This window comes from Dipodomys spectabilis, unplaced genomic scaffold (assembly GCF_019054845.1).
Source record: "Dipodomys spectabilis isolate Male_0828 unplaced genomic scaffold, ASM1905484v1 ptg000306l, whole genome shotgun sequence".
NCBI classification, from domain to species: domain Eukaryota; kingdom Metazoa; phylum Chordata; class Mammalia; order Rodentia; family Heteromyidae; genus Dipodomys; species Dipodomys spectabilis.
The window spans coordinates 3,693,968-3,713,211 of record NW_024870983.1 but is presented as its reverse complement, the minus strand read 5'-3'; the positions used below and the strand labels follow the sequence as shown (position 1 = coordinate 3,713,211).

The 19,244-nt window shown below is 41.4% G+C and overlaps 1 pseudogene; it reads left to right on the top strand.

Moving 5' to 3' along the window:
- The first annotated feature begins 18,008 nt into the window (after window positions 1-18,008).
- LOC122127633 lies at window positions 18,009-18,938 on the top strand (annotated as a pseudogene).
- Window positions 18,939-19,244: the final 306 nt, after the last annotated feature.

The following is a 19,244-nucleotide window of genomic DNA, read 5'->3' as shown; positions in this document are numbered from 1 at the left end:
CTGCCTTCTCCCAGAGGGGACCACATCTCAGCCTTTTACCCCTACTGTCAATGGCCCTTGCAAACAGGAAGTTGCCAGAGAGAATCTTCACCCTTTTTCTTAATTATTGAAAGGCTGAAATGTAAAGTCTCAACAGGGGCACCTCCCTCCCTCTTGGCTAACTTTCCCCCCAGTAACTGTCAGACCTGGAAGCCATCATCTTCCCTTCCTGCTAGGTAACATGCTGAGCCACCTCTGGTCACATGCCTCCCATCTGACCTTAGGAGGGCCACGGACCCTGAGGTCACATCCAAATCCAGTGTGGCCACACCAGGGGACTCAGCACCATTAAATTATAAGACCAAGGGATCTTTGTGCCCTGGAACTGTCTACTCCCTCGGGCCTGGTTGGTGGCATAGAGAGCTTGGGAGGACCTGGGGATGGGGTCACAGGGGGAGGCTCCCCAAGGGGACAGAGAGCATGGCCAGCACTTAGTAAGGGTACAAGCCCTGCTAGTATGGAGCATATTGGTATGGGTCAGACTCTGGGTCTTCTCATCATGACGTCTGATGGGCAAGGCCAACCCTATTTTAAATCTTGTCCTCTGATCTTCAGATCTCAGCCTCCTGAGTAGATTGGATTATAGGCATGAGCCTCTGGCACTAAGCCTTTGATTCTTTTTGGTATATTAGGGTTTGAACTCAAAACCTTAGGCTTGCCAATCAGGTCTTCTACCATCGGAGCCAAGCCTTTCTCTCGTGGGCATTTCCAAGAGAGAGACTCAATATAAGATCAGGTGAGGCTGGATCACAGTCCTCCTGTGACAGGTGTGCACCACCACCTGGTCCTCTGTAACTGGGATCCTAGACATGTAGCACCATGCTCAGTCATCAGTTTATATGGATTTCCCAAACTTTTAGTCCAAGGCAGCTGATTCTTGACCACAATTAAAGCTCTGGGTTGGGCCTGGAACCATCGGACCTGAGCCTCCTCACAGGACAGTTGTGAGGAAACAAGGGATCAATGCAGGGGGATTTCTGGGCCAGGACCAGGCATAGAGGGAGTGGTCATCAGATAAAGTTCTTGGCAATTCTGTGAGCATATGACAGGAAGATACCTGGAAAGGATTCAGATGGGGCCGGTTATTTATCGTGCCACAGGTATGGGATTATGAAACAAAACATGGCTCTCTTTCATCCTTACCCTATCCCCATGAGGAGGGGATCCTTCACTGTTCAGTTTGCAGCTGGGGAAAATGAGGCATGGAGAAGGTGGGTGAACTACTCATGACCCCCAGCTGACAGGAAACTCAGCCTGTGTTCTCAGCCATGCTCCCTAGGACAATGGGTGTTCTTCAGTCCACTATCTTGTGGTGGGAAATCAACATATTGTCAGTCGTGGGGCTTGAAATCTGGACCTTAGCTCTGTCCCCGAGCTCCTCAGATCAAGGCTAGCACTCTACCACTTGAGCCACAGCACCACTTCCGGTTTTCTGGTGGTTCTTTGGAGATAAGAGTCTCATAGACATTCCTGCCTTGGCTGGCTATGAACCATGATCCTCATAACTCAGCCTCCTGTGTAGTTACCCTTATAGGCCTGTGCCACTGGCACCCCGGCTTAAGTGTAATTCTCTCTCTCTCTCTCTCTCTCTTTCTCTCTCTCTCTCTCAGGAACTTGTTGAATGTATGCTGGAGGAGGTGGCCCAGTATCCCCATGTGGCTGGGACCCAAGGTGGCCCTCTCATTCTGGAGGTAAGCTGTGAGTCTGGAGCTTTCTTGCTCAGCCTGTTGAACTTGCTCCCTGAGGTAAGCCCCTCTGTGCCCAGGCTAGACCATGATGGTTATTCATTGTCAGTCCATCTGGTGAGTCCTTTCTCACTACCCTCTGCTAATAAAAGAACGTGAATGAGGAGGTGTTGCATTGTCCAACCACACAGCCTGTGATCCTCACCCCCACCTATCTGACCAGACCCTGATTATAAGAAAATGAATTCGCTCTTTCTACTTTGCTTTTTTGGGGTGTGTCATTTCGGGGAGGGTAGGTGGTGTGCAGAGGAAAGACCCCAGACCTAACACCTCCTGGGGGCATTTGTTCTTGTGACAGAGCCAAGTTATTGCTGTGGACAAGGTGGAAGCTGCCATTAGACTGACCCAGAAAAATGCTCAAGGTAGGGAGGCTGTTGAAGTATCAAAACCACCCATGTTTGCCTCCCACTCACAGCAAGGGGGGTGCAGTGTGGGGGGCCCGGTTCTAGGGGATTGTAAATGGATGGTGGCAGTCAGGTGCCAGTAGCTCTCGCCCATCATCCTGGCTATTGGGGAGGTTGAGGTCGCATGGTTGTGACTCAGAGCCAGCCCAGGCAGGAGAGTCTGTGAGATTCTTATCTCCCATAAACCACTCCCCCCACCACAAAAAGTGCCAGATGTATTCTGTGGCTAAAGTAGTAAAACCTCAACCTTGAGGAAAAGAAGGTCAGGGATGACACCGATGCCCTGAATCCAAGCCCTGGGACTTACAAAAGTAAAATAAATAAATAGTGGGCACCTGTTATCTTACTACCAAAAAGGATGGATTCATTCTTCTCTCTGGTACTTGTAGCCAAAGGTAAGGGGCTTCCCTTGATGTTTCTCTAAACTTCTCCTTCTCTCTATTATCTCTTTTGGCTTCAGTTGCAGGATAGAATTCAGATCATTTCACTTTATGTGACCTTACGTACCTTCCTCTACCCGCCTTCTTTGGGGTGGTGATCCTGGATGTACTCACCACTTGGAGAATGAAGCACTGGAGAGATGGGGGTAGGTATCCCTGAAACTCATACTCTCGCACACACATACTCCCGTAAGCCAACTCAGACTAGCCTTTTCCAAAGACATTTTATCTCCTTGGATTAACTGACCTAGGAGAGGAACTTTATCCCCTGTAAATGACTATTTTAGCTAGGGCTTGTTAGTTGACACGAGATAAACAGAACCTCAAAGGAAAGGTTCTGATGCCTGTCACTTCTGGTTCAGTCTCACTCATGACATTCTGGCTAATCGGGAGGCAAAGTTCTAAGGATCAAAGATAGATTGAAGCCATCAATAAGCTGGAAATTCAGTGAGACTTTATTCTCCATAGAACCATCAAAACATTAGAGGTTGAGCTGTGGCTCAAGTGGTAAGACACCAGCCTTGAGCATGAAAACCCAGTGAGACAGCTCCCAGATCCTCAGTTCAAGCCCACACAAAGAAATGGTCCAATTTGTTTTCCCCAGATTGCCTGGGCCTCGTGTGCACTTTCATGGAGTGTGATATAGCACCTGTCCCTGGGTCCTTTTATACAATTACAGATGCCCACAATACAAAGGTACACACTTTAGATTCCAGGGCCAGGGAACTGGGGGATGAGAGACTGGTATGGCCAGTACCTCAATGTTCTGGGGCATTAGCTTTGACCTGGCTATGTCCCCATTGTGTAATTTTCTTCTTTGCCCAGTACTGGCCACACACCAGCCACTTGTGCTGTGAAAGTGGCTGGAGCAGAAGTGAGATCTAGGATGACCAAAATCTGTATCTATGGCCTGATTGCGGTGGGGTTGTCTTTAAAAAAAATCTTAGAGCTGGAACTCAGAGCTTGGCACTGTCCCTGAGATTCCTTTGCTCAAATCTAACACTTTAACACTGAACCATAGCTCATTTTTCATCTTTTTTAGTAGTTTAGTAGACAGAAGTGTCTCACATACTTTCCTGCCTGGGCTGGCTTTAAGTTGCCATCCTAAGATCTCAGCCTATTGAGTAGCTAGGATTGCTGGTATGAGCCACTGGCATCTGCTAAAGATGTGTGTGTGTGTGTGTGTGTGTGTGTACCGGGGCTTGAACTCAGAAACTAGGTGGTATCCTTTAGCTTGTTTGCACATGGTTCGTGCTGTACCACTTGAAATGCAGTAGCTCTGCTTCCCATCTTTTTGGTGATTCATTGAAGATAAGAGTCTGCCCAAGCTAGCTTTGAATCTTGATTGATCCTCAGGTCTCAACTTAGAGTAGCTAGGATTATAGGCATGAGCTACTGGCATCCAGCTGCAAGGATGTCTTTTCATACTCTCTTCTGTTCTAACAGCTGTCTACTTGCCCTGGCAAGTATCTGTGACCTCCACATAAGCTCCCACCAGGCCCTGATTTTGTGGAGAACATAAAGCTCAAACCTGATCCCATTTCTTTATTCTCAGGGAAGGAGGTTATATTTCTTCTGAAGCCTTGGGTTGGAGGGGTAGCTATAGATGGGTGCTCGGCTGGGAGAGAGGTAGTCTTTGTTAGCCAAGAAGGAAAGTGTGACCAGATGCTAATAGTTCGTGCTCTCATATTCCTAGCTCCTCAGGAAGCTGAGATCTGAAGATTGCCACTCAGAGGCAGCCCAGCTAGAAAAGTCTGTGAGACTCTCTTCTGCAAATAACCACATAAAAGCTGGAAGAAAAACTGTGGCTCAAGTGATAGAGTACTAGACTGAATTGAAAAAGTGAGGGACAGAGACCAGGCCCTGAGATCAAGTCCTAGTTCCAAGATGCGTAAGCGCACATGCACACACACACACACATTCATAGTCAAGAAAATCCTGGGGTCCTATTTCTCACTTCAAGGATACCACCTAGATAACCAGAAGACCTCCTAGGACACACCCTAAATAACCAGAAGACCTCCCACTAGGCCTTATATTCTCATTTGCACCATCTCTGAGAAGCTAAGGGCTGAATCTTTCAAACATAGGTGTTAGGTGGACACTTAAGATATAGACTATAGCATTGCTTTATTTATTTATTTATATTGTGAAAAAACCATATAAAGGAGTTACAATTAAATGGGCAAGATAATGAGTACATTCCTTATCAAGGATTGTTGCCTCTTCCTTTGTTTCCCCTTCCCTTCACTTCCCTCCTCACCACCACCACTCCTGCCAAAGTTGTAAAGTTTGTATTTCGCCATAATGACTTGTACATCTCACTGTTGCAATGGGCCCATCTGTATCCCTATTTAAACAATTTGTTTTTCCCTTTCCCCTCCACAAATTATACCGACATCAAATATAGTGAAATAAGGGGTTATACCGTGGGGGAGGGACATACAAAACAACAAAGAAATCATCTTATAAATATGTTAGAAACAATAGCATTAAAGAAAAAAGCATTTGAATACTTATCTTGGGGTTAATTTCACCTAACATCAACTTATCTGACCGTTTCTGCTTGTCTCATACGTATATTAGTTATTGCAAATAAGGGAAACCATGAGACCTAAGTTTCTTTTGGCCTGGCTTACTATACTTAATATAGTTTTTCCAAGTCTTTCCATTTTCTAAGAAATGGGACAATGTCATTCTTTCTGATGGAGGCATAAAATTTCATTGTGTATATATACCACATTTTCTTGATCCATTCATCTACTGAGGGGCATCTGGGTTGTTTCCATATCTTAAATAAAGTGGCAAAACCTCCCATACTCCTGGATTAGAAGGATCAACATCGTGAAAATGGCAATACTTCCCAAGGCTATCTACAAGTTCAGTGCAATACCTATCAATATTCCAACCTGGTTCTTCAAGGAAATAGAAGAGGCAATCTAAAAAATTTATATGGAACAATAAAAGAACAAAAATAGCAAAAATCATCCTTAACAGAAAAAACAGTGCTAGAGACATATCAGTACCAAATTCAAACTCGACTACAAAGCAATAATAATCAAAACAGTTTGTTACTGGCACAAGAACAAACCTCAGGACCAATGAAATAGAATTGAAATCCCAGAAATGAACCTACAGTCTATAGCCATCTAATCTTGGATAAGGGAGCTAAAAAAAATAGAATGGAAGAAAGACAGCCTTTTCAGTAAGTAGTACTAGCATTACTTCATGAACAATAATGTGCATATAAATTATTTGGGAATTTTGTTAAATGTAGCTTCAGGTTCAATGGGTCTGGGGCTTATGAGAATTTTTGAACTTCTAATAGGTCTTATGTTAACACATGCTTAGGTTTGGTGATCACTTTTTTGAGTAAGACTGCTCTTTGTAGCACATATGATTCCACAAGCTGCAAGTTTTCAGCTAGTATCAACACTGGAGTAATGAGAACAAGCAAAAGAATATATATATATATATATATATATATATATATATATATATATATATATATATATAGCTACTAGGCCCCTAAAAGCCACAGAAAATAGGCAAAGAGATAAATTAAACACTAGCACAGGTTTATTTGGAAGAAAAGTCTACAGGAAGGATCTTAGATGCTGTAAAGAAAATTATCAGAAAATTCAGAGAAACTACTTTTGAGAGGTAGAATCTTGGAGTTTTTGTTACAATGCACTGTCTACAGACTGCTAACTGTATAATGAAGGCCTTCAATCCACAAATACACTTAACATGGCTGGGAAACAGGATAGAGAGTAAAGAACAAAAACAAATCAGCTCTCTGGTGGAGAGCTGAATTGGGATACCATGATGACTAGAGACAAGCCAAGAGACCAGAGACAAGACAGAAACATGGAGATACACATGGCATGGGGTCCCCCACCAGGGAGATGGGTCACAGCACACCCCAGTTCCAGACACTGAACTGAATGGTTCAATAACCTATCAGCCAAGGGCCCACCCCTGTCTCTAAGGATCCAGGTATGCCTATCACCTGAGGGGGAGGGGGGCATCACTCTCTCCCACCATGAATATGCCAAACCTTAAATGGACAGCAGAACTTTTCCATCTAGGGAAGATAGGCCTTAACCTTCCATATATAGTATGCTTAGAGGCTACTCAGAGGCTGGTGATTCAAGCCATTTAGGGGGTTAATCAATGCACTGTGATGACCCTCCCCTTCAAAAGGAATGTAAAATATGAAATTATCAACGGAACTAAATTATTGATTTTTAAGAATTAGGGCCAAACTTTGCAAGGCAGGTTTGAATGGGAACAAGTAGCTCTGAGGAAAGGACAAGGCCTTTTTACTCCTTCTGCCCCTTGTAGTATAACTGGTCTGTTTGCCCCTGGCTGCCCCTTCTACTGTACACACCTGGCCCTGAAACCAGGAACTGTCCATTGCTTTAGTTCAAAAAATTGCTAGCGGGGTATTTATGGTTATAATTGTTTCAGGAATGTTTGTGATTTATGTGCTTGCAAAATAACTGCTAAGTTCTGCTTCTGTACCCCAGCTTGCTTGTATCTGCTCTAAAAGAATGCATTTTTTGCCTTTATAAACACTGAACTAATTCAGTTCGAGGCTGCTCATTCCAGAGATGAGTTAGCCCTGGTCAGTGGGTCAATTGAATAAACTACACCTGTTTAGATACTGGTTAGCATCTGTGATTTGTCCAGGGGGTCAGTCCACTTCATCTGGAGGTCCCAGAAAGATCCTATTCTCGCTCAGACAGGAGGATCCCTGTCATGACCTGACTCCTGTGTCAGGGGATAGTCCACATCGATGCAACCAGGGAAAGACCTCTGAGAGACGTTCCTCAGACCCAGGTGCCCTTGGTCTGTGGAGCCCCTGAAATAGACTCGAGTTTGTTCTACAGATATGTTACTGCCTGTCATCATGGTGTAAAAAAAAGAATGAGTTAAGTTTTAAACTCCCCAAGAAAAGTCAGCAAGTTTTGGTGTTAGTAAAACTTGAAATTTAACTAACATTCCTCTTTAAAATGATGCAATAATCCTTTACACTTGTAATAAGTCAGATAACTTGATTACAATGTGAACAGCATAATGCATTAAAACACCAGATCTTTGGTTTTCTGTAATATCTGAGTTACTATTCACTGGCAAAAATTTCTTCCTATTGTCTGGCCTCAGTCCTTCCTCTGACTCCCCTTTTAACTGGGAAAAGAATAGCCATAGGTACAAAAATGTGAAATCAGAAAACAAAACAAAATTATTGATAAAAGGAAAAAAAACCTCTTGGTAAAGAAATACCACAGACAAAGGCTGACCAGTATTCAGCTTTTGTCACTTACCCATTCTTGCTAAAAAGCAAAAGAACATCGCTCCCTCACTCAAGTTTACCAAGCCGGCAGCTTTGCAGAAGGCTACTGACAGCTTTGAGGCTTCTCATCAGCTGCACTAAGTTGCTGTGTTAGCCAGGAGTTTATAATAAAAATAATTTCTGTAATAGTGTGAATAGTTTGATAGTATTGATCATGTTGACCAAGTCAAGATTATGTTTTGCCTATGCTCCTGTGACTCAAGGCTATGTTTTTGCTATGTTTTGCTTCTGTAAACTTGCTTGCTTGCCTCAGTAACAGTGCCTTAAGCCCACGAATTGAAGACCACCGCCTAGTGTTCCCACTACTAGTGGCCTATTGCAAATTATTACATATGATATTTACCATAATGAACAAATTAATTCAAAGGTCATATAACTGTAAGCAAAGAAAAATATGCCAAACCTGCCTTGCATGTTTCGTCTATGTAACTTTATGTAACCTACCCCTATAAAAAGGCACCCTACCCTTATCTCAAGGCTGTTCTCCTACTTTTCCGGTTGTTGGAAGTGGTCCTATGTGGTAGTAATAAAGTTCTTAGCTCCTTTAACTGGGTGTGTGGAGTCTTTTTTGGATCTGAGATATAATAGATGGAGATCCAGGATCCCAGGCCTTGAGCTCAGGGAATTTGGATTGGCATCCAGAAGGGCCCTTCCCTAGGGGATGGCCATAGAGAGAAGTTCCTAGCAGGAACTTAGGCCTCAAAAACCTCTAGCAGCAAGTTGAAAAGCCTGGCCAGTTGTAGTGGAAGAGGCAAAAGGGAGGCAGCACACGGCAGATCTCCCAGTCCTGGAGATTAGGACTCCTCTCACCTCCTATGGAGGCAGATTCTGGTTCTTAACCTCAGTTGAGTTGTCTTAATTGTCTGACTGTTGGAGGTGCCTTCTGGTGCTGTTTGCTTATATCTGTCTGACCATTTGGTTTGTTTGTTTGGTCAACTGTCTGTGTCTGTTTTGCTTGTCATTTCTGTCTAAATGTCTGAGAACCACAAGCATGGGAGAAATGTCAGGATGAGGTGGAAAATTTCCTGTCAAACCTATGTCTCCAACTCCAGTCCCAGATGTTGGAGAAATCTCGGGATGAGGTGGAAGATCTCCTCTCAAACTTAGTGCTGACAAAATTCCAAGGAGAAGGCTTATTTGGCTCAAGCAGGAAAAGTAGGAAACAACTTCTGTTTAAGTTTATTCTGAAATCACCTGATTGTTTTCTTTTTACAGAAATGCATCAAACTTCTGTTTCCATACATTTTGGAAATGCTTTTAGATCACTTTTCTTATTTTCAGGGAAAAGCCAGGGCATTACTGTTTCCCAAGATCACTTCTGCACTCTCTCCTAAGTAGATTGGCCATCCCTTAAGGGAACTGACTGCAGGAGAGATACTTTAAGTTAACCCTTCTCTTCTAGGTTCAGAGAGTAATTTTGGGACTCCTGGTCACCAAAATCAGCTCCCCTTAACACCCAAACTCACAATTCTCTGAAAAAAACATAGTCCATATTCTGTTGGGGTTTTTTGTTGTCCATTTGAACATCTCTCGGGAAATAAAAGTTCCAGCTTTGCCTGGGGTCTGGTCACAGACGTGCTATATTTTGTCCCTCTGTTGGAACAGTCAAGAGTTGGGACATGCAAATTTGCAGCACTTGTGTGGTCCCCTACAAGTTTTAGACTGCATCGCCCTGCAGAGAAGATGAGGGCATAGACAGCTGTGAGCCTCATTTGGACATTTGGCTGGTCTTAACAGTAAAAATAAGATTGTAACGTGCTCTTGTCTAAAAAAATTGGAGAAAAGACAGAGTCAGACCAGTTTCAGTTGACCATCACCCAGCCTTCCACCAACTGAAGTTATTCACAAGGCCAATTGGTAAAATGCCTTGCTCAACACCCAACCCCTGAGAAAATGAAGTTCAGCAATGGTACTTTGTTAACTAAGATTTAAGTTAAGATATTTTTATCTAAAAATTCTGGAAACTGTAAGACTGATTTTCATTTTTGTGTGCTTTATGGTGTGTGTGAGTATGTGAACGTGTTCAAGATGCAAATCGTCCGCATGCTGTAAAAAATTTTTTGGATGAGGTTAAACTCTAAGGAAGGTCATCAGATTTGGATGCCAAATGTCTTAAATGGTTATTGTATTGTTTTAAAGAGGAACTTTAGTTAAAAGACTTTCTATGAATTCTTAAATTTGAAAATCAAAAAATCTGTATTTTTAAATTTGGTATTTTTATAATGCAAAGGCTGTTTACACTGTAATCAAATTATTTGGCATAACAAAAAGGCATTGACTACTTGGGATTTAGTCCCCTCTGCTAAAATTTGGGAATAAATATTAGAAATTTAAATATAAAGGTTTAACACTGTCAAAGACTTTACCTGTTCTGTCTAAAACTGTATTTCATTCAAGAACCAAGAGAAATGAAAAGGTCTCTGTTGCGATCTAAGTTTTTCCCTATCTTTAGAAGTGAAGGGTGAACAAGCAGAAATGCAGTTCATCCGGTCATGCATGGTGGGACAGACCCTGGAGGGATTCCACATATGGTGGAAGAGGTAAAGCTGGCAGAAAGGCAGTTCATCTAACCCTAGAGAGTTGGATTGGGTGCATGACCATTCCTTAGGAGGGTCTGAGTGGCCTATCTTTGTCATGTCCCTTTTCCTTGCAGATAGACACTGGAAACATGATGGTAAAATGAGTGATGTGATTATTTGATTGGTATTGCAAAAACTGCCCCTAGGATGTATTATAATTGGAAAATGCTTACAAAGAGGGTTAAAAGTTTATCTGAATAAAGTGATTTGCTTTCAGTGATATTCTGCAATTGGATATAAAACAAGCAGCCAAGAGGCAATCAGTGGTACCTAGCCTCAAGATTTCAAGGGATTTTTTCAAAATGCAATAAAACTAATGTATAAAATGTTAAAGCATAGATGAATAAATGGCTTAAAAAACTAGGAATGGATTGGCTGGAAAGGTGGCTTAGTGGTAGAGTGCTTGCCTAGCATGCATGAAACCCTGAGTTTAATTTCTCCATACCACATATACAGAAAAAGCCAGAAGCAATGATGGGGCTCAAGTAGTAGAGTACTAGCCTAGACTGAAAGAAGCTCAAGGACCAGGACTAGCGAAAAACAAAAATAAAAATAGAAATGTGTTCCTGGACATAAATTTGAAAGTAAAATTGTTCTTAACATTTGCCTCTAAGTGCATAAAGGGAAAAATTAGGATTACTAAAATAATTGCTTAATTGCAATTTCAGTTTGCTCTTATAGGTTTTTGTAACAGTTCCCAGCAGACCCACAACAAGGAGTGAGGATTTTTAAAAGTTGGTCAGATATAACTTTTGGCCCATAATAAGATCCAGGTAAGACCATGTTTTAGAAAACTATTTCTAACAAGCACCTTTATTGCTTTTAATTGGAGTGAAGTGGCCTTTTGTAAGACTCATTGATCTACAAGCTGTAGTCTAAATCCAGCCAGGGTAGAGAAAGGTCCTGGTGAGACTGTCACCTCTAATCAGACTGCAGAGTTCTGGAAAAGCAAGCAGAGTTACTTTGGGGTTCAAAGTGGTAGAGTGCTAGCCTTGAGCTGCAGAGCTGAGGAACAGTATTCAGGACCTAGGGTTTCTCCTATTCCTGTAATGTTTTCAGGGTGTCTGTTTTGACTCTGTGGTCTTTTTTCCATTTGAAGTTAATTGTGGTGCAGGATGATATATAAGGATCTAGCTTTAGTTTTCTAAAGGTGATTAACCAATTTTGCCAGCACCATTTACTGGAGGCTGTCTTTCTTCCATTCTAATTTTTTCGCAGCCCATCTCTTCTAATCTAGAGATTCCTGTTTAGATATAGTTCAAAGACAGCATTACATCACCTAGAGGAGACTACATCATCCTACCACCTTAGTTAGGGGGAAAGTGGACTGGACTCTTGCCTGACTCCATTACCATAAGTGCTTTCCAGTAAAAAACTGCTTTGGATCTGCCAAAAGTAAGACTTTGGTTGTGGGACATTCTTTCTGCGGGAAATGAATTTGAACCTTCTTTCCCAGGTTAGGCAGGGTAAGGTTTACAAAGTTCAAGCCCCCTGTCTATATGGATGCCATCCATATGGAGCCAACTTTAACTGTTGGAGAGTCCTTAAATTACAAAGGAAACAGGCCAGGCAAAAGTTTGGATTTCTTACAGAAAAATCACTGATTTGGTTTCATGTATACAAGAATAAAAAGGGAATGAATGAAGTAAAGGGGCAAGTCTGGCAGGAGCCATATTGGCCACATGGACTGGCATCTTGTCTTCATGATGGGGGAAGGAAAGGCCTCTACCCTTCATCTGCTTCCCAGGTAGTGGGTATGCCCTGGAGGCAGAGACGGGCACTTGGCTGAAATGTTCACAGACAGACATGTTCACAGAGACACATGTGGCATGGTGTAATGGCAGCTGGTGTGGTCTGGCCTGGCCCTAAATAGTGTCTAAGCAGGGGACAGTTCCACAAGTTACTGAATCTGTCAGTCCAGTGCCTGGGACTGGTAATTTCTCCTGACTCCTGACTCATCTCCAGTCATCATGGCTTCCCAATTCATCTTTCCAGTGGAGCTGAATTGGCTTGTTGGTTGGTATTTTTTTTTGTTTTTTTTTTTCTATTGTGAAAATATTGTACAGAAGGGTTACAATTACATGGGCAAGATAATGAGTACATTTCTTATCAAGCATTTTACCTCCTTCTTTGTTTCCCTTTCCCATCTTCCCCCTGCCCCCTACCCAGTCCTCCTCACTCCCCCACCATTTTGTTCTTTGTTTCCTCTCTGACCTGTTTCCTAACTGTGTTTTGTGTATTTGGGGGCGACAGCCTTTTGTAACAATGGGTGGCCTGCAGCCTGCTAACTGTGTAATAAAGACTCCATTGTTCCATACCTAAATGTGGCTTATAGAGTGACTCACCATACAATATGGCTAATGAAGATCTTCCAGTCTGTAGGCTTTCTATTCATCTTGCTAGGTATGTCCTTTCCCGTGCAGAAGCTCTACAGTTTAATAGAGTCTAATTTATCCAATCTTTGATTCGTTGTGATTCTGGAACTGTATTAAGGAAGTTTAAACCTGTGGCAAGGAACCCTTGTGTTTGTCGTATTCTTCCCTGTAATATTTTCTGGGTATCTGCTTTTACCTTGAGGCTTTGATCCATTTGGAATTGATTCTGCTTTCAGGGCTGCATACAAAGATGTAATTTCAGTTTAGAAAGACAAGTTTTTAACAACAATGCAGATTTTGAGGCTGGGAGTGGTAGAGTGCTCGCCTTGCATGCATTCAATTCCTCAGCACCACATAAGCAGACAAAGCTGAATGTGGCACTGTGGCTCAAGTGGTAGAGCACTACTAGCCTTGAGCTGAAGAGCTGAGGGACAGCACCCAGGTCCAGAGTTCAGGCCCCATGACTGAAAAATGAAACAAAACAAAACACAGATTTCCTTTTCTAAAATCAACTGTTGGTTCAATTCTTGGTTTACATATTTTTTTCTGTAAAGTACAAGTTCTGAATGATCATAGTTTCTTTAGTTCTTGTGCTTTATCTCCTTTGGCATTTCCTTAATTTGATGGAAACTTGGTAACCATACGTACAAACTATCTTCACATTTTATTTCTTTTCTTCTTCTTCTTCTTCTCTTCCTCCTCCTCCTCCTCCTCCTCCTCCTCCTCCTCCTCCTCCTCCTCCTCCTCCTCCTCCTCCTCCTCCTCCTCCTTCTCCTCCTCCTTCTTCTTCTCCTTCTTCTTTGTTGGTCATGAGGCCTCAACTCTGGGCCTGGGCACTGGCCATCAGCACTTCAGCTCGAAGCGAGAGCTCTACCACTGGAGCAACAGCCCCAGTTCCAGCCTTTTCTGCTTATGTGGGTGCTGAGGAATCAAACCTAGGGCCTCATGAATTTGAGGCAAGCACTCTACTACTGAGCCACCTTCCAACCCCACAGTTTTATTTCTTAAAACTAAGTCCAAATCTCAACATCCTAAAGCAACTGTGATTTGAACACACAGATGGACCATCTCTTCTTCTAAGACAGGCCACATATCAGAATTGAGCTTATTAGGAAATGAAATCTCAGACTGAGTAGGTAAGACAAAGATAAGAAATCTTTGTAGATAGCCTTTGGCACTATTGCTATCTACAAATTCAATGTGATACCTACCAATATGCAAACTTCATTTTTTAATGAAATAGAAGAAGAAATCCAAGAATTCATATGGAACAATAAAAGACCCTTATAGCAAAAATAATCCTTAGTAGAAAGTAAGGAGGAATATTAATACCAAATTTCAAACTCTACTACAAATCTATAGTAATCGAAACAGCTGGGGACTGGCAAAAGAACTGACCCGAGGAAAAATGGAATAGAAGTGAAAACCTAGAAATGAGTCCCCACACCTACAGTCACTTCATCTTTGATAAGGGAGCTAAAAAAATAGAATGGAAGAAAGACAACCTCTTCAGTAAATAGTACTAGCAAAACTGGTTAAACACCTGTATAAAACTAATGCTAGATCCTTATATATCATACTGCACCAGAATCAACTCCAAATGGATCAAAGACCTTAAAGATATTACAGGAAAAAATAGGAGAAACTCTATACTCCACAGGCTGAAATTTTCTTAATAAGGATCCAGAAACACAATAAATCAAAGAAAGCTTGGACAAACGGGATTCAATGAAAATTCAGAGCTTCTGCATTGCAAAAGGCATAGCAAGCAATATCAATAGAAAACGCATGAATTGGGAGAAAATCTTCACTAGCCATATAATGGACAAGGGCTTCATATCTAAAATAAACTTAGAACTCAAAAAATTAAATCCTTTAGTTTTGTACAAGTGATTAACCAATTTTTCCATCACCATTTACTGAAGAGGCTGTCTTTCTTCCATTCTAATTTTTAGCTCCCTTATCAAAGATTAGATGGCCATAGGTTCATTTCTGGGTTTTCAATTCTATTCCATTGGTCCTGAGGTCTGTACTTGTGCCAGTACCAAGATGATTTGATTACTATGGCTTTGTAGTAGAGTTTGAAATTTGGTATTGATATTCCTCCAGCGCTTTTCTATTAAGGATCGTTTTTGCTATTCGGGGTCTTTTATTGCTCCATATGAATTTTTGGATTGCCTCTTCTATTTCCTTGAAGAATGAGGTTGGAATATTGACAGGTGTCTTATTGAATTTGTAGATAGCCTTGGGAAGTATTGCCATTTTCACGATGTTGATCCTCCCAGTCCAGGAGCATGGGAGGTTTTTCCACTTTGAAAGTTCTGTTTTGATTTCCTTTTCCAGGTTTTTACTGTGAGGCAAGCAGAAACAGTCAGATAAGTTGATTTTAAGTGAAATGAGCCCCAAGATAAGGACTCAAATGGTTTATCTTTCTTGCTATGTTTCTAACATATTTATAAGAGGATTTTTTTGTTTCTTTCTATGTCCCTCCCCCACGGTATAACCCCTGTTTTCACTGTATTTGATGTTGGTATAATTTGGGGAGGGGAAGGGAAAAAATTGTTTAAATGGGGATACAGGAGGACCCATTGCAACAATGAAAATGTACAAGATGCTACAGTGACAAACACACTTCACAAAATTGGTGAGGATTGGTGTTGGGGTTGGCGGGGCTGGGGGGAGGAGGTATTGTGGTTTGGGATGGTAAAGGGAAACAAAGGATGAGGCAACAATGCTTGATAAGAAATGTACTCATTACATTGCTCATGTAATTGTAACCCGTCTGTACGATATTTTCATGATACAAAAGTTATTAATAAAAAAATTGAATCGTCCAACAATAAATCCTCAAAGAAACAACCTCCTGGTTATCAAGAAGGCTAAAGAATTAAAGAGAGACTTCTCTGAACAAAAAATACGAATGGCCAAAAGACACTTGAAGAAATGCTCAATTTCTCTAGCCATAAAAGAAATGCAAATCAATACAACATTGAGATTGCACCTCACCCCAGTTAGAATGGCTATAATCAAGAAAACTAATAACAACAGATGCTGAAGGGGATGTGGCCCAAATGGAACCTTACTACATTGTTGGTAGGAATGTAAACTTGTTCAACCACTTTTGAAACAAAAGACTCCACATAGAACTCTCCGATAACCCAGCAATCCTACTTTTGGGCATCTACCCAAATGATCACAAACAAGACCATACTAATGCTACCAGCACAACTATGTTTATCGAAGCATTATTTACCATAGCTAAGGTAAAGAACCAGATGCTCCTAAGTAGATGAATGGATAAAGAAAATATTATCTATATCTATATCTATCTATCTATCTATCTATCTATCTATCTATCTATCTATCTATCTATCTATCTATCTATCTATACCTACAATGGAATTCTATGCCTCCATCAGAAAGAATGACATAGGCCCATTTGTTGTGAAATGGTAAGACTTGGAAAAAAAATTAAGTGAATTAAGCCAGGCCCAAAGAAACATATGTCCCATTGTTTCCCTTATTTGCCATAACTAGTATAAGTTTTGGACAAGCAGAAAAGATCAAAAGCTATGTATATATGATCATATAAGATGATGTTTAGTGAAATGAACCCCGAGATAGTGACACAACTTGTTTTTCCTTTCTTGCTATTGTTTTTAATATATCTAAAATGTACTATGTGATTTTTATTGTTTCTCTACTGTTTCTTTCCTCCATGGTATAATCCCTGCTTTCACTGTATTTGACATGGGTGCCTGAATCTTGTGTATACATTTTTCTAATTTGGGGAATGGAAGGGAAATAACAAAATGCTGAAACAAGGATACAGATTGACCTATTTTAACAATAACATGTACAAGACACTATGTTGAAAATGAACTTTACAATTTGGGGGGTGATGGGGGATTTGGGGAGGTGGGGAGTGAAGGGATGGTATGGGCAAAACAAAGGCATAGGTAACAATGTTCTATAGGAAATGTACACATTACCTTACTCTTGTAACTGTAACCCCTCTGTATACTATTTTTAACAATAAAAATATAAAAAATGCCTGAGTAACATTAATTTCATTATGTTACCCAACCTGTATACATACGTGCAAATAATTTGGAGAAGGATAAGACCCAGTTGATACAGAATAGGGGTAAAGTAACACTTTGTCGTCCTTCCTCTGAATTTCACTAAATTCAGTGCCTTTCAATAAATTCAGGGCTATGACAAAAATTCCTGTATTTTAAGGAGGGATCCCAGAAACCATGAGTGAGCAAGTAGGAAGAAATGAAACAAGAAAAGTGGAAAGCCTACACAAGAGTACATTTCCAAAATGATCATCACTGGGAACACATGGGAACAGGTTCTACTGGGAATTTCTAAGGATCCACAGAAAATGTAACTTAAAAATATCTGATTGTCAAAATATAGGAATATATATCCACATGTCCAAAAGCTAAAGATGTCAGATCATTTTCCACAGTGCCCAATTCAGTGTTTCTGCATCACCAGCTATGTTGACTTGTCAGCATTTTGTCAGTGCTTATATTTCAGAAAGGGATATTGGAAAGCAATGGAAGAAGGAGCGTGGGCCAAGAACTGAGAATCTCCTGGGTACAGATTCTGACCTTTGGAGGTTGCTATTTTCAGTGCCCCCACCCCCGATGATACTTAGCCATTCACACAAAGTCACAACAGGTTTGAAAATGGTTCAGAACAGGCATCTGCATAGGAGTTCATAAAGAGCTCCATTGACATGACCAAAATAGACTCCTGTCCTCAATGCCTGGCCAAATTCTCAGACTAAAAGATGCTTCCTTTGTTAAATATTGTAGCATATCCTGCAATTACAGATAGCAGAGCTCTGGAGCTTGGGCGAATGGAGGAGACACAGGAGCAGGCAGTGGAGCATTGCAGAGAGCCAGGGTGAGGGGGCGGAATTAGGGGCAGTGCCCAGCCCACCAGGGCCCCTAGAAGTACCAGGGGAACCGGTGGCAGTGTGTGCATGTGGCCTGTGGGCAGATGTGGTGCAGGAGTAGCATGGAGCAGTAGCCCATTTGGGCATGTGGCATCATGGACATGAATGTGTTCACCAAGAACCTGGACCAGGGGATTGAACAGCTGAATGAGTGCAAGCAGCTAACCGAGTCCCAGGTCAAGAGTCCCTGTGAGAAGACTAAAGAAATCCTTACGAAAGAATCCCATTTATAAGAGGTTCCATGTACAGTCATTTCTGTGGAGATGTGCATGAGCAATTTCAGTCTCATGGAACTGTTTAGAGTTGGTGGAAAAATCACCAGATACAAATTACTTGTTTATGTTGACAAAGGGTATTATTTACTTGAAACAGTCACACTGCTTGTAGTTCTGAAGGTACATTACCATGAATGGTTCACCATTCTTTGAGGAAATCATAAGAGCACACAACTGTATGATTTCTATGATGAGTGTTTAGGGAAATATGGAAATGCAAATGTTTGGAAATACTTTACAGATCTTTTTGGCTCTTCATCTCACTGCCTTGGTGGATGGGCATTCCTTATGTCTACATGGTGTTCTCTCACCATTCATAGAAACACTGGATCACATCAGAGAACTTGATCTCCAGGAAGTTCCCCTTCAGGGTCTGTGATTTGCTGTGGTCAGATCCAGATGATGGTAGTGGTTGGGGTATATTTCCCTGAGGAGCTGGTTTCACCTTTGGGCAGGATATTTCTGAGACATTTAATCATGCCAATAAATGGTCTGACATTGGTGTGGCATAAGTTGGTGATGGAGAGATAAAACTGGTGCCATGACCAGAATGTAGTAACAAATTTCAGTGCTACTAACTATTGTTATCTTTGTGGTAACCAATTTGCAATCATGAAACTTAATGGCACTCTAAAATATTCTTTCTTGAAATTTGACCCAGCACTTTCTAGAGGTGAGCTACATATGATATGTCATACCCCAGATTACTTCCATGGTATCTCAAGTTTCAGAGTGCACATCTATGTTTAGAGACATGCTCCCAGCAACAGAACCAGATCCCACAGCTGAATCCATAGTCTGAACATCCTCTTCCTCATTTTCTCAAGCAAGGATTTTTTGGAGATATTTCATGTTTGATTTTTCTTGTTCTTTAAGGTGAACTATTGGATGTTAAGTAAGATGCTCAGCTTTCTCAGCTCTTTCTTTTTTTCCAACAAGGTCTTGGATTTGGTAATATAGTCAGGAATTTGAACAAGCCTAAAGCAAACTTTTCTTACACTTTTCTGATAAACTATTTGCTTTCTTCTTTTGACCACCTCAATCCATGTTGTTAAG